This window comes from Mytilus trossulus, chromosome 11 (assembly GCF_036588685.1).
Source record: "Mytilus trossulus isolate FHL-02 chromosome 11, PNRI_Mtr1.1.1.hap1, whole genome shotgun sequence".
NCBI classification, from domain to species: Eukaryota; Metazoa; Mollusca; class Bivalvia; order Mytilida; family Mytilidae; genus Mytilus; species Mytilus trossulus.
The window spans coordinates 56,167,754-56,182,527 of NC_086383.1; the positions used below are offsets into that span (position 1 = coordinate 56,167,754).

Consider the following 14,774-nt stretch of genomic DNA (forward strand, 5'->3'; position numbering starts at 1 on the left):
TCTAGTGATGCATATTTTTGACGTTAAATAAAAATGGCTAAATATGTCAGTTTTATTAAATTTGTTCTAACGTCTTTAAAAAGCGCTGTTGAGTATGTTTTAAATTTGTCAAACTGTAGTGGTGTTATTGTTCTAAATATAGAAACCGAAAAACACGCAACAATATATGCGTATGCAGTTAAAAACCGACAAAATGGGGTTGATACGAAAACATATAACATACGAAAACATATGACACAACGATAAAAATAAAAGAGAAGCATATATATATATTCATTATTACAGAAATCAAGTACCTTTTAATAATGAGTTTCTTACCAACAAGCATTCATTTAAATAGTTCACAACAATTTTTAATATTATTTGGGAATTACTATTTAGAATTGATATAAGCAAGTTATATGATAAAGAAGGTAATTTGTTGTGCAATAGACATGATAGAACATTATTTAATTTTGTAATGAGGTTATCTCGCATATTTATAGGATGAACATATGTTTGTTTGCCCTAACCCTACCTACATGACCTACCCAGAAAATAACTTCCTACTCAAAATCTTTTATTGTCCTGATGTGAAAAAGTTTGTGTTTTTTTTCAATCAGAAAGGCATGAAGACTAAAAAACATCTGACACTTCAATTTCTCTTTGCCGAAAAAAAAAAAGAAAATGCCTACCTACCTACCCACTGTCTCTTCCTATAGGTAGGGTTTGGGCAAACCAAAATATTTTTAAGTGTGGCCTTAACAGATTTATATAAGTCATCGCATGAACCTGAAAACCAGTGTTTTCTTTTTGGTTTATTTGTTTGTTTTTTAAGGCACCCTTTAATAAATTTGGCCGATGCCAAAGCTGTTTCTTGAAGAGTTGTGTTTGAGTCGTTAACACTAACAGCCTCATTACAATTTGAGTATTTCCTACTGAGAAATTTTAGAATTTTGGTTCTAGAATTCTTTTCCTGTATAACATGTAAAGCATGATAAGTGTAGAATAACGATTAATCGCTTCTAAAAATTTACCTGGGAGTGGTTTTAAAGATGCTTGTTGGGTTTTAGTATTGTCATAAAAAGAAGTTAACAAGGTACAGCTTATTGGTGTCATACAACCAATAAAAAGTCCCTATCTGTTCAACAAAATTTTAAAATTTTCACAGCTTTCTAAATATTTTACCTTAAGTTTAACTTCATAGAAACCAGGTATATCCTGAGTCGTACATGTATCAGCTTTCTACATGCCAATTTTCAACAGGTGTTTAAAATCATATAAAAAAGAAAAGATCTTCCAAATAGAGGTACATATGTACCACTAAAAATAACCCCTGGTTTTCTGGAAATCTTAAATTAGTATATATATACTATGGAGTGCATTAATCCTCAATTTTGAATGCAAACTCATAAACAAGTAAATTTTAGCTCAAAATGGTCTTAATATATTTCTCTTTCACCAAAAGTTTCATTTCTGCCAATTTGTTGGTTAGTTTAAGTGAACAATGACATCAAATGCACTATCATCATGATCATTTGTCCGAGTCGGGCCTACTTTCACATACGTTCTAAATTTGAGAGAGTAATTGGTGGTATTACACCTAAAGAGACAAAAAGTTGATTAGAAATCTTTAATTTTGCTTTATTCTTAATCCTTAGTCAATTTGTAGTTAAAAACAGCCTATCTGAGCATTATGCGACTTATATTAAAAATTTCACAGCTCAATTTAAACTGACTGTAATGTATGACTTTGATAGAAAATACTTGAAAATTTCATTTTGGGCTACAGGAACATAAACTTTCAATATCAAGATCAGTTTTTGCTGATTTTTCTTTGTTTGTTCTTCTTCCTTAAAGACTTTCCACAATTTTTGCAATGAATTTAGTAAAAAAACCAAGGTATCGAAGTGTCAAGGATTTTCTTTGTTTGTTCTTCTTCCTTAAAGACTTTCCACAATTTTTGCAATGAATTTAGTAAAAAAACCAAGGTATCGAAGTGTCAAGGAATATTGACCCCCCTTTTTTTCATCTAGACTGGTGTCAGTAAAGTACTACAAATTGATCTAAAGTGCAATCATGGTCATTTAACTGTGTTTATTTACATCAGTTAATAAAATTTAAGATATAAAAATTTCATTTGGAATAATAAATGGTACTTTTGTGAGTTTCTGCAGTGTTTTCATTAGGCTATGCTATCTGCCAAGTACATAGTATGATGCAATGATATAGGGGTAAAAATCAAATATTTTTTTTAAATCTGCATGACAAAATTTGTTTGGGGGGAGTAAACAACCTATGTATCAATGTTTAACACCACAGAATAACTTTCTGTGCATTTATAACATTATTTAGGACATTTTTTGTCGAGCCTTCGACTTTAGTCAAAAAAGCGAGACTAAGCGATCCTTCATTCCGTCGGCGGCGTCGGCGGCGTCAACAAATATTCACTCTGTGGTTAAAGTTTTTGAAATTTTAATAACTTTCTTAAACTATACTGAATTTCTACCAAACTTTGACAGAAGCTTGTTTATGATCATCATGATCATAAGATAGTATCCAGAAGTAAATTTTGTAAAAATAAAATTCCATTTTTTCCATATTTTACTATAATGGACTTTGTTTTTTCTGCCAGGAAACAAAACATTCACTCTGTGGTTAAAGTTTTTAGAATTTTAATAAGTTTCTCCAACTATCCTGTGTTTGTACCAAACTTGGACAGAAGCTTGTTTATGATCATAAGATAGTATCCAGAAGTAAATTTTGTAAATAAATTAATCTATTTTTTCCATATTTTACTTTTAAATGGACTTAGTTTTTCTGTGGGGAACCATTACATTCACTCTGTGGTTAAAGTTTTTAAAATTTTAATTACTTTCTTAAACTATTCTGGGTTTGTACCAAACTTGGACAGAAGCTTATTTATGATCATAAGATTGTTTCCAGAAGTAAAGTTTGTAAAAAGATCACTCCGTTTTTTCTGTAATTTACTTTTAAATGGACTTAGATTTTCTTACAATCATAAAATAGTAACAAGAGGAATATTTTTATTGATTTTTTTCCTCATTATTTTTGAGCCTGCGATTTACGACAAAAATAGGCGAGACACTGGGTTCCGCGGAACCCTTACAAATTTTTATATATATAAAAGCATATTGTCAGGATGGGAAAAGCTAAAAATAGCACAAACTCAAGTTTTAGGCTCTAAATTTGCAATATGTGACATTTTGCCCCCTAAAAGATTGAAATGTGGCTACTATTATCTCAAATGATCAGTTAAGACAAAAAAAAAACAATTGTTTTCTGATTTTTAGGTTTCACCGCATTTTGCTTAAAGGTGTCATACCACCAATTAAAAGTCCCTATCTGTTCAACCAAATTTTACAATTTTCACAGCTTTCTTATTTCTAAATATTTTACCTTAAGTTTTAACTTCATAGAAACCAGGTGTATCCTGAATCGTACATGTATCAGCTTTCTACATCCCAATTTTCAACAGATGTTTAAAATCATATAAAAAAGAAAAGATCTTCCGAATAGAGGTACCACTAAAAATAACCCCTGGTTTTCTGGAAATCTTAAATTAGTATACTATGGAGTGCATTAATCCTCAATTTTGAATGCAAACTCATAAACAAGTAAATTTTAGCTCAAAATGGTCTTAATATATTTCTCTTTCACCAAAAGTTTCATTTCTGCCAATTTGTTGGTTAGTTTAAGTAAACAATGACATCAAATGCACTATTTTTTGTCCGAGTAGGCCTGCTTTCACATACGTTCTAAATTTGAGGGTGTAATTGGTGGTATGACACCTATTGCACAATGATCTGATAATGTTGTAAAGTCATGCACAGTAAAACTACTTATGGCATAAACATGTAAAAAATTTGCAGATGCAACTGCATAATCAACAACGCTAGAACCATTATATTTTATACAAGTATATTTACCAAGTAGATCACCAATAGTTCTACCATTCAAAATTCGTAGCCCGGCTTCTTTGCAGAGCTCAATTAATAATTTGCCACTCTTATTTGGCCTTTTATGATCAAGATTATTTCTTGATGTACCTATATAATATAAAATTGAGAATGGAAACATGCATAGTTATCATCCTCAGCATGAGGAGACATAGATTCATCTGAATTTACAAAGTCTGGTGATGTGCTAGTATAGGCATTAAAATCTCCTTGAATCAATACTTCACAATACTGACTATATGTTTCTCGTTTTGTTTATATAGATTAGACCGTTGGTTTTCCCGTTTGAATGGTTTTACACTAGTAATTTTGGGGCCCTTTATAGCTTGTTGTTCGGTGTGAGCCTAGGCTCTGTGTTGAAGGCCGTACTTTAACCTATAATGGTTTAATTTTTAAATTGTTATTTGGATGGAGAGTTGTCTCATTGGCACTTACACCACATCTTCCTATATATCTATATAGTGTTCTTTATTACAGAGTAATTTTGAATAAATTTCTTCAATATCTTTTGGTTGCCCAGAAGAATTTTCTGGCGAAAGATATATATATATCTCTTGGAAGATTAAAAAACTTATGGTTTAGCTTTACCCACTGGATATCATTATGTTCATTAGCTTAGACAACCTTTGGTCAAAGAAAGTTTGGCATATATTGCAATTCCACCAGAATTACGCCTGGCTTTTTCATATATACCTGTCAACCTGTGATGATGAAATATGACCTGCATTGAAGAATGAAATCTCAGGTCACAACGCGAACGAACTTTTTGAAGCTGAATTTCAGTATTTAGGGGACATTTTTCTTATAATTTAAATCAAGTTAAGTAATTTAAAATTTTATTAAGTATTATTCTATTGCAGTTTAAAAAGCTTTTGATTCACTTGTGTCCTTTTGACATATATGCAGCCTCACTTATCAACACTAAGAAACATTAAATGAAGAATTAGTAGGAAACTGGCTACAAAGCCTTTAAACATCATATCAATCCTATTTGTAATTAGAGGATAGTAAAATAAAGTTAAACAGTTAAAGGGAGTATAGATGAAAAAAAATATTTTCAACTTTTTTTTATAATTGTATAAACATGATAAAGGTATGAAAATAAGGAAAAGTTAAATTTCAATATGTACTTGAATTCTATTCGTTATAGATTTAATCTTGTTAACCAAAAAAAACGTAAATATTAGGAACAATTTTGAATAGTGACAAACAAGGGGAAATAAATCAAGTTGAAAAATGTTTGTAAACAACAGTAAAATTTTTGTACGACCTAAAGCTAAGGTAGTTGGTGTTAATTAACAGTGTGTTAGGCACCAAAGCTGTCAAGTGAAGCCATGCATGTGTCACTTAATTTGACAGTTTACACAGCCAGCTGAACTTCCTGTTCAGGGAAGAATTACAAATTTGCTGGTATTTCAAAGGAAAATCACTTATTAAATCAATCTCAGGGCTAAGAAATCCAGGTGAAAACAGGTCATTTTCGGAATTCCCAGGTTATTCAATGACCCGGCGGGTGTCCCGGTTGATCCCTCAGAATCGTGAAAATCTCGGGTCACAACCGCAAAATACGGGTCAGTTGACAAATGGTTGACAGGCATGCTTTTTAGCTCACTGGGGCCGAAGGGCCCAGTGAGCTTTTCACATCACCTAAACGATGTGCACGATGTTCCTACAACTTAACGTTACACTGAAAATGCGACGTCAAAGAGGATTTTTCGAAATTTTAACGTCGAATTTGTAAGTTTCATTCGGGTTGTTTTGTGTTGTTGGTTATTTATATCCCTGTAATACGCAGCCTTTTCTGGTCCAGATGCAAAAACTAGAAAAAATATAGTTCATGTAACGAGATATTTTTTTTTATCATTTTATCTTTTATTAAATGAATCGCTTAAACAAATGAAGTTTATTTTCTTTTGGCAGAAAGCACCATTCCCTTTTCCGACTACCATCAATATCTTTTGTTTTAAATTTCAACACAGGATTTGTTTTAATTATCTGGAACATTTAATTGAAAAAAATTGAGCACAAACTTGTTACGTCGGAAATAAGCTTTTTCGGATTTTTGACGTTTTCCGACGTTGGGACAAAATGGCTACCATTTTGTAAATGTTCGTATCATTTTATCACTTTTAGACTCAAATATGTAGTAAATAAAAAAAAGATTCTTGTGATTTTGTTCTCTTCGTGTATCTAACTTTTGTTTTAATAAATTATAAACAACTTATTGAAATATCAGGTAAAAAAAAACACATTTAGAGCTTTGACAAATGAAATATCAAGTGGGACAAAACGGCAACCAGTGGAAAAACGACTGCGTAGAGAAGATTTTTTAAAATCTACAATTTTTGAACTCACGAACAAGGAGGCAAATATTTGTTCTATCGGTAGATGTTATTATTATCTTACCTTTTTTAGACATTTTCTTCTATATATACTCATAGAATTCACTTTTTGTCGTTAAGTCAACGAAAAACGTCGTTGGACATATTTCTTGTTTCAGCTTAATCTGCTGTCACTGAGTCAAAAAAAAATTGACAAAAAAACGGCTTTAACATCACAAAGAACCAACACACGTTGTTGTTCCCGCCAAGTTTCGGGAATATCAGAGAATAAGAAATAGCATCACTATACATAAAAGTTAAAACAGTTGTTTGAAAATGTAACGTTGGACATCCGCTTTTTTGCATAACTTTGTTGTTTAAATCGTCAAATATTTTAGATATAACTAAGTATATGACCAAGAGCTAAAACAATATAATTAAAAACATGTTCTGAATTTATTTTCATCTTGGAACGTGTTTGCGGACATTTTTTTTTGGTTTTGCGATGGAATTTCGAAGATTCTGTTTTAAATCCCAGAGGTTGTATGAACAGCGTGCGTAACGTTTTGGCGTCCGTCGTCGTCCGTCGTCCGGCGTAAACTTTTACAAAAATCTTCTCCAATTAATCCAAACTTGGCCACAATCATCTTTGGGGTATCTAGTTTAAAAATTGTGTTTTCTGACCCGGCCGACCAACCAAGATGGCCGCCATGGCTAAAAATAGAACATAGGGGTAAAATGCAGTTTTTGTCTTATAACTCAAAAACCAAAGCATTTAGAGCAAATCTGACAAGGAGTCATATTGTTTATCTGAAATTTTAAGATGAATGGGACAACCCATTGTTGGGTTGCTGCCCCTGAATTGGTAATTTTAAGGAAATTTTGCTGTTTTGGGTTATTATCTTGAATATTATTATAGATAGAGATAAACTGTAAACAGCAATAATGTACAGCAATTTAAGACTCAAAAATAAGTCAAAATGATCAAAATGGTCAATTGACCCCCTAAGAAGTTATTGTCCTTTATGATCAATTTTTAACAATTTTCATAAAATTGAAACTACACGGACAAGTTCATTATAGATAGAGATAATTGTAAGCAGCAAGAATGTTCAGTAAAGTAAGATGTACAAACACATCACAATCACCTAAACACAATTTTGTCATGAACTGTCTGCTCTCTTTGTTTAATTCATATATACCAAGGTGAGCGACACAGGCTCTTTAGAGCCTCTAGTTTATTTCAGATCGACTAGTGTTGCAAATAAGTGCATAATCTGGTTTATTCAGAGTAGTTCCACTGTCACTCCACGTTTCAATTAAACTAAATACATGCATATTATATGAGTTGTCTCCCCATAAGGGTGATAACTGATGAAGTTTTTATATGACAGCAAAAAATTTTGTGGTTGTATATATATTGGTATCACGTTGGCGTCAGTGTCGTCCGAAGACATTTGGTTTCTGGACAATTACTTTAGTATAAGTAAATATAAATCTATGAAATTTAAACACAAGGTTTGAAACCACAAAAGGAAGGTTGGGATGGATTTTGGGGGTTTATGGTCCCAATGGTTTAGGATTAGGGGCAAAAAAGGGGGGAAAAACAAGGGAAGGAATAGCATTCGATTGATTCATGATATTTTACAGTATATAGACATGATAGACGAGAACAATATTTTTGGATAACTGCTCTTTATTGATTTAGAGAAAGCTTTGATTCTTTTGTTGGGACTTTTTGCTATTTTGTCTGCTAGTTCTAGTATGAATTATTTTTAGCTCACCTGGCCTAAAAGGCCAAGTGAGCTTTTCTCATCACTTGGCGTCCGTCGTCGTCTGTCGTCTTCCGTCATCCGTCGTCGTTAACTTTTACAAAAATCTTCTCCTCTGAATCTACTGGGCCAAATTAAACCAAACTTGGCCACAATCATCATTGATGTATCTAGTTTAACATTTGTGTTTTTTGACCCGGCCAACCAACCAAGATGGCCGCCATGGCTAAAAATAGAACATAGAAAATAGAACATAGGGGTAAAATGCAGTTGGCGTATAACTCAAAAACCAAAGCATTTAGAGCAAATCTGACAGGGTTAAATTGTTTATCAGGTCCATTTCTATCTGCCCTGAAATTTTCAGATGAATCAGACAAGCCATTGTTGGGTTGCTGCCCCTAAATTGGTAATTTTAAGGAAATTTTACTGTTTTTGGTTATTATCTTGAATATTATTATAGATGGAGATAAACTGTATACAGCAGAAATGTTCAGCAAAGTAAGATTTACAAATAAGTCAACAGAAACAAAATGGTCAGTTGACCCCTTTAGGAGTTATTGCTCTTTATAGTCAATTTTTAACCATTTTTCGTAAATCTCCATGATCTTTTATTAAAATCTTCTTCTCTGAAACTACTGGGCCAAATTAAACCAAACTTGGCCACAATCATCATTTATGTATCTAGTTTCAAATTTGTGTTTTTTGACCCGGATAACCGAACAAGATGGCCGCCATGGCTAACAATAGAACATAGGGGTAAAATGCAGTTTTTGGCTTATAACTCAAAAACCAAAGCATTTAGAGCAAATCTGACAGGGTTATAATTGTTTATCTGGTTATGATCTATTTGCCCTGAAATTTTAAGATGAATGGGACAACCCGTTGTTTGGTTGCTGCCCCTGAATTGGTAATTTTAAGGAAATTTTGCTGTTTTTGGATATTATCTTGAATATTATTATAGATAGAGATAAACTGTAAACAGCAAAAATGTCCAGCAAAGTAAGATTTACAAATAAGTCAACAGGACCAAAATTGTCAGTTGACCCCAGGCCCTTTAGGAGTTATTGCCTTTTATAGTCAATTTTTAACCATTTTTTGTATATATCTCCATGATATTTTACAAAAATCTTCTTCTCTGAAACTACCAGGCTAAATTAAACCAAACTTGGCCACAATCATCATTGATGTATCCGGTTTAAAAGTTGTGTTTTTTGACCCGGCCAACCAACCAAGATTGCCGCCACAGCTAAAAATAGAACATGGAGGTTAAATGCAGTTTTTGGTTATTACTCAAAAACCAAAGCATTTAGAGCAAATCTAACAAGAGGTAAAATTGTTTATCTTGCCAAGATCTATCTGCCCTCAACCCGTTGTTGGGTTGCTGCCCCTGAATTGGTAATTTTAAGGAAATTTTGCTGTTTTTGGATATTATCTTGAATATTATTATGAATAGAGATAAACTGTAAACAGCAAAAATGTTCAGCAAAGTAAGATTTACAAATAAGTCAACAGGACCAAAATGGTTAGTTGACCCCTTTAGGAGTTATTGCCCTTTATAGTCAATTTTTAACCATTTTTCGTAAATCTTAGTGATCTTTTACAAAAATCTTCTCCTCTGATACTACTGGGCCAAATTTTACTAAACATAGCCAGAATCATTATTAGGCTATTTAGTTTAAAAATTGTGTTTTGTGACCGGGTAAACCAACCAAGATGGCTGCTACGGCTAAACATAGAACATAGGGGTTAAAATGCAGTTTTTGACTTATAACTCAAAAACCAAAGCATTTAGAGCTAATCTGACAAGGCGTAAAATTGTTTATCTGGTCAAGATCTATCTGCCCTGAAATTTTTAGATGAATCGGACAACTCGTTGTTAGGTTGCTGCCCCTAAATTGGTAATTTTAAGGATATTTTGCTGTTTTGGGTTATTATCTTGAATATTATTATAGATAGAGATAAACTGTAAACAGCAACAATGAACAGCAATTTAAGACTCAAAAATAAGTCAAAATGACTAAAATGGTCAATTGACCCCCTAAGAAGTTATTGTCCTTTGTAATCAATTTTTAACAATTTTCATAAAATTTGTAAATTTTTACTAACATTTTCCACTGAAACTACGCGGACAAGTTCATTATAGATAGAGATAATTGTAAGCAGCAAGAATGTTCAGTAAAGTAAGATGTACAAACACATCACAATGACCTAAACACAATTTTGTCATGAACTGTCTGCTTCCTTTGTTTAATTCACATATACCAAGGTGAGCGACACAGGATCTTTAGAGCCTCTAGTTTAGCTGCTTCTAGAAACATCAAATACTGTGATGGAAGTATATATAATATAAAAAAGTGTATATCAATGGGTTTAGTGGTAATACATTTTCATACTCAGAAATTGTTTATTATTACTATTTTTTTTCAGAATTAAGAGTTACCTCCCTTACAATGGTTCTGTTATAAAGTAATGTTGTATTGTCTTGAGGTGATTAGCTGTCAATTTATTTTTAGAAGTTACAATTAAAGGCTGATGAAAGTATATTAATTTTAGCCATGATTATGTATGTCATTTTCTATTTTAATACTTTTATGATGTATTTAAATGGGTTTTTATGGTTACAAACTTTATTGGAAATTTGAATTGAGATTATGACCATATCTTGTACCACATTTTACAAATAGAAAATTTCTTCAAATTTTTTTTTTTTAAATTCCCCCCTCCCCCCTCAAGATTTAAGAAATTAAAAATATATCTTCAAATATTTTTTTTTTTGAAAAAGGGGGGGAGGGGGTAAAAAAATGTTTTTGGTTGCAATTTATTTTTGCTAATTCTTTGTATATACATATAGTCTGAAAACAGATTTACTAAGTATTGTGCAACAGCACAGTGTATTGCACAAAAGCAAGAAATCTTCAATTGAATATAAAATCAAATCATATGACCAATTTCAAGTTCTTTGACTACATTTATTCTGTGTCAGAAACCTATAATATGTCAAATATTTAATTACAATCCAAATTCAGACCGGTATCAAGCTTGAATATTCTGTCCATTTTTGCCCCAACTGTTCAGGGTTGGACCATTCCGGTCGTATCCAACTGTGCTAGGCGAAACAATTTATTTTTACTGGTCCAAGACAGGGACTTAGTATAGACAGTCCCTGCCCAAAATCACAGTTATTTCGTAGTGCATTTCTCATGTTTCTTTTAGACAATAAATGTATTGAATTTGTACTATGCATGCTTTTTCAATGGAAATTGTGACGTCACAATGCATTCTTTTTTAAATAGCACGAAAGCCATGATATCCTTGTCTCGTGGGTTTTCATGCTTTTAGGAATCCTCGTCTTACTGGTTTTCATGCTATTAAGAATGCATTGTGACGTCACACCCACGTCCACTTGTATTTTTGTCCATCTGATGAGTTAAGCCTTTTTCAACTGATTTTTATAGTTCTTTCTTATGTTGCACTGTTATACCACTGTCCCAGGTTAGGGGGAGGGTTGGGATCCCGCTAACATGTTTAACCCCGCCACATTATTTATGGATGTGTCTGTTCCAAGCCAGGAGCCTACAATTCAGTGGTTGTTGTTTGTTTATGTGTTACATATTTGTTTTTCGTTCATTTTTTTACATAAATAAGGCCGTTAGTTTTCTCGTTTGAATTGTTTTACATTGTCTTATCGGGGCCTTGTATAGCTGACTATGCGGTATGGGCTTTGCTCATTGTTGAAGGCCGTACGGTGACCTATTATAGTTGTTAATGTCTGTGTCATTTTTGTCTCTTGTGGACAGTTGTCTCATTGGCAATCATACCACATCTTCTTTTTTATATAGTACGAATTTATATGACATGTATGATGATCTGACCACATGTGTACTACATTTGGGACAAGTTATTTCAAAATTGTAGAAAACTTCATCTGAGCTCTAAGTCTAACTCTAACTATTGACAATTGTATGCTAAGGGGGTCTTGAATTCTTTTGAACGCTTAAGACATAATATTTTTTTACCTTTTTCAGTTGGACTAAATCTCTAATTTACTTTGCAACTGTTACAGTTCATGACCCAATTTCTTTACAGTGTAATTTCATCCCCTACTTGCTATCTGAAGCTTAAAACATGAAAAAAATAATTTGGAAGGGGTATATATGAAGAAAAATAATACACTGTCCCACATGTCCCAGGGTTGCCACACACCCCAGAAAATGGGATATAGCAGGGAATTTTATTTGAAGTGCTCCCGGCCGGGGAAAGGCTTGGACAACGTGAAAAAAACAAGAAAATCCTTGAAAAAGAAAATGTTTTAATATTAGAAATAAAGAATTTAGAAAAATGTGCAAAAATGAAACAGAGAGAATAATGGGTGCTTTAGAAATATATGGAATAGGGAAAATTTGTACGAAAAATAAAGAATTCAGAAAATGATGCCCCAAAGCCCCCTAACACCCTTATTTGCACCATAACTCAAGACCTAAACAGATGGATCAGGAATAGGCACATGTATTTCAATACTAGGAAACATTATAATTGAGTTATCTTTCTTGTATTTGATGTGCTCCAACTCTTCCGAGGAAAATACACAGTAAAGGGCACATAAAGTTAAAATGGCCGCATGTTTTGTTATTCTACATAGGTATTAAAAGTGATGGCAGGCAAAGACGCAATACATCTGAATTTAACATTTTTAAAGGGATTCAAGAAAAACGTGTGTTTGAATAGGTTTATTATGTTTTTCGTCTTTCTGTCAATTACTTTTTCTTTATGAAACTAGGGTAAAGGTGTGTAATGACCAATTCTATGATATTTGTATGAATTAATTTTGGTGATCATTAATTAATGACCCATCAGATAAGCGGATTCTCGTTTGTTTTATATATAACCCGTATTAACCTTGACCTAATTTTCTTGGATCATGTTAAGTTTATGTGATAGTTGTAGTCAAGCTTTATATTTAGGACTATCAACATAATATCAATGGTTAGCAGTAAAGAAGGCAAGACATTTCAGCGTGTGCACTCTTGTTAATATTTATCAAGAAAATAGCTGTTTTTATGGCCCCGCAACAAACTCCCCAACAAAGTTGTCTGGGCCATATAGTTTTACCCTTGTCCGTCATTCTGTCATTTCGTCATTCCATCATTCTGTCACATTCCGCAACAAACCATTATACAGAGTTTTTTTCTAAACGCCTTCAGATATTGACCTGATTTTTAGTATGTGAATTAACAATGATAAGATACAGATCAAGTTAAAGTTTCGTTCTGCTCCACTAATTTTTGCCGAAATTACGGGCTTTGGACTTTGATTAATTGTTGAAAATCACAGTTATACAGACTTTTTTTCTAAAGGCTTTCAGATATTGGGCTGATTTTTGGTATGTAAGTTAACCATGATGACTTACAGATCAAGTATAAGTCTTGATCCGCTCCACTAAATTTTGCTGAAATTACAGGCTTTGCACATTGAGGAATTGTTGAAAATCACAGTTATACAGACTCTTTAGCTCACCTGGACCGAAGGGCCAAGTGAGCTTATGCCATCACTTGGCGTCTGTTGTCGTCCGTCGTCTGTCGTCGTAAACTATTTCAAGAATCTTCTTCTCTGAAACTACTTAGCCAAATACTTCCAAACTTTAACTGAATGTTCCTAAGGGTATCTAGTTTATGAATTGTATCCACAACAAACAATTGATCTATCAACAAACATGGTCGCCATTGCTAAAAATAGAACATAGGGGTCAAATGCAGTTTTTGGCTTATATATCAAAAACGAAAGCATTTAGAGCAAATCTCACATGGTTTAAAAATGTTCATTAGGTCAAGATCTATCAGCCCTGATATTTTCAGATGAATCAAACACTTAATTTGTAATTTTAAGGAAATTTTGCAGTTTTTGGTCATCTTGAATATTATTATAGATCTTATAGAGATAAACTGTAAACAGCACAAATGATCAGCAAAATAAGATCTACAAATAAGTTAATATGACCAAAATTGTCAATTGACCCCTTAAGGGGTTATTGTCCTTTAATGACAATTTTTCACAATTTGTTCATCATATTTGCTAACTTTAAAAAATCTTCTCCTCTAAAACTCCTCAACCAAATTCAACCAAACTTCGACTGAATGATCAGTAGGGTGTATAAAATAAAGTTTGTGTTTTATTTACTATTTCGTCAAAAAACATGGCCGTCATGGCTAAAAATAGAACACAGGGTAAAATGCAGTTTTTGGCTTATATCTCAAAAACTCCAGCAAAAAAGACAAGAAGTTAAAGTATTTATTAGGTCAAGGTCTACCTGTCCTGAAATTTCAGCCGAATTGGGTAACTGGTTTTTCAGGTATAATGCCCCTGAATTGATGATTTTAAAGAAATTTTGCAGTTTTTGGTTATTATCTTGAATATTATTATAGATACAGATAAACTGTTAATAGCAAAAATGTTAAGCAAAGTAAGATCTACAAATAAGTCAATTTGACCAAAATTGTCAAATGACCTCTTAAGGAGTTATTGCCCTTTAAAGACTTTTTTCACAATTTGTTCATCATGTTGACTTACTTTAAAAAATCTTCTCCTTTGAAACTGCTGTTTCAATTTCAGTCAAACTTAGGCTAAATGAGTTTCAGAGTATCTAGTATAAATATTATATTTTATTTCCTTGTATGTCAAGAAACATAGCTCCTATGGCTAATATAGAACATAGGAGAAAATGATTT

The 14,774-nt window shown here is 32.6% G+C and overlaps 1 long non-coding RNA gene across 1 annotated transcript in view; it reads left to right on the forward strand.

The window, feature by feature from the left end:
* LOC134690490 (uncharacterized) overlaps nt 1-14,774 on the forward strand; it is a 36,567-nt gene that overhangs the window by 6,825 nt on the left and 14,968 nt on the right. The gene's annotated exons all lie outside the window — the stretch shown is intronic.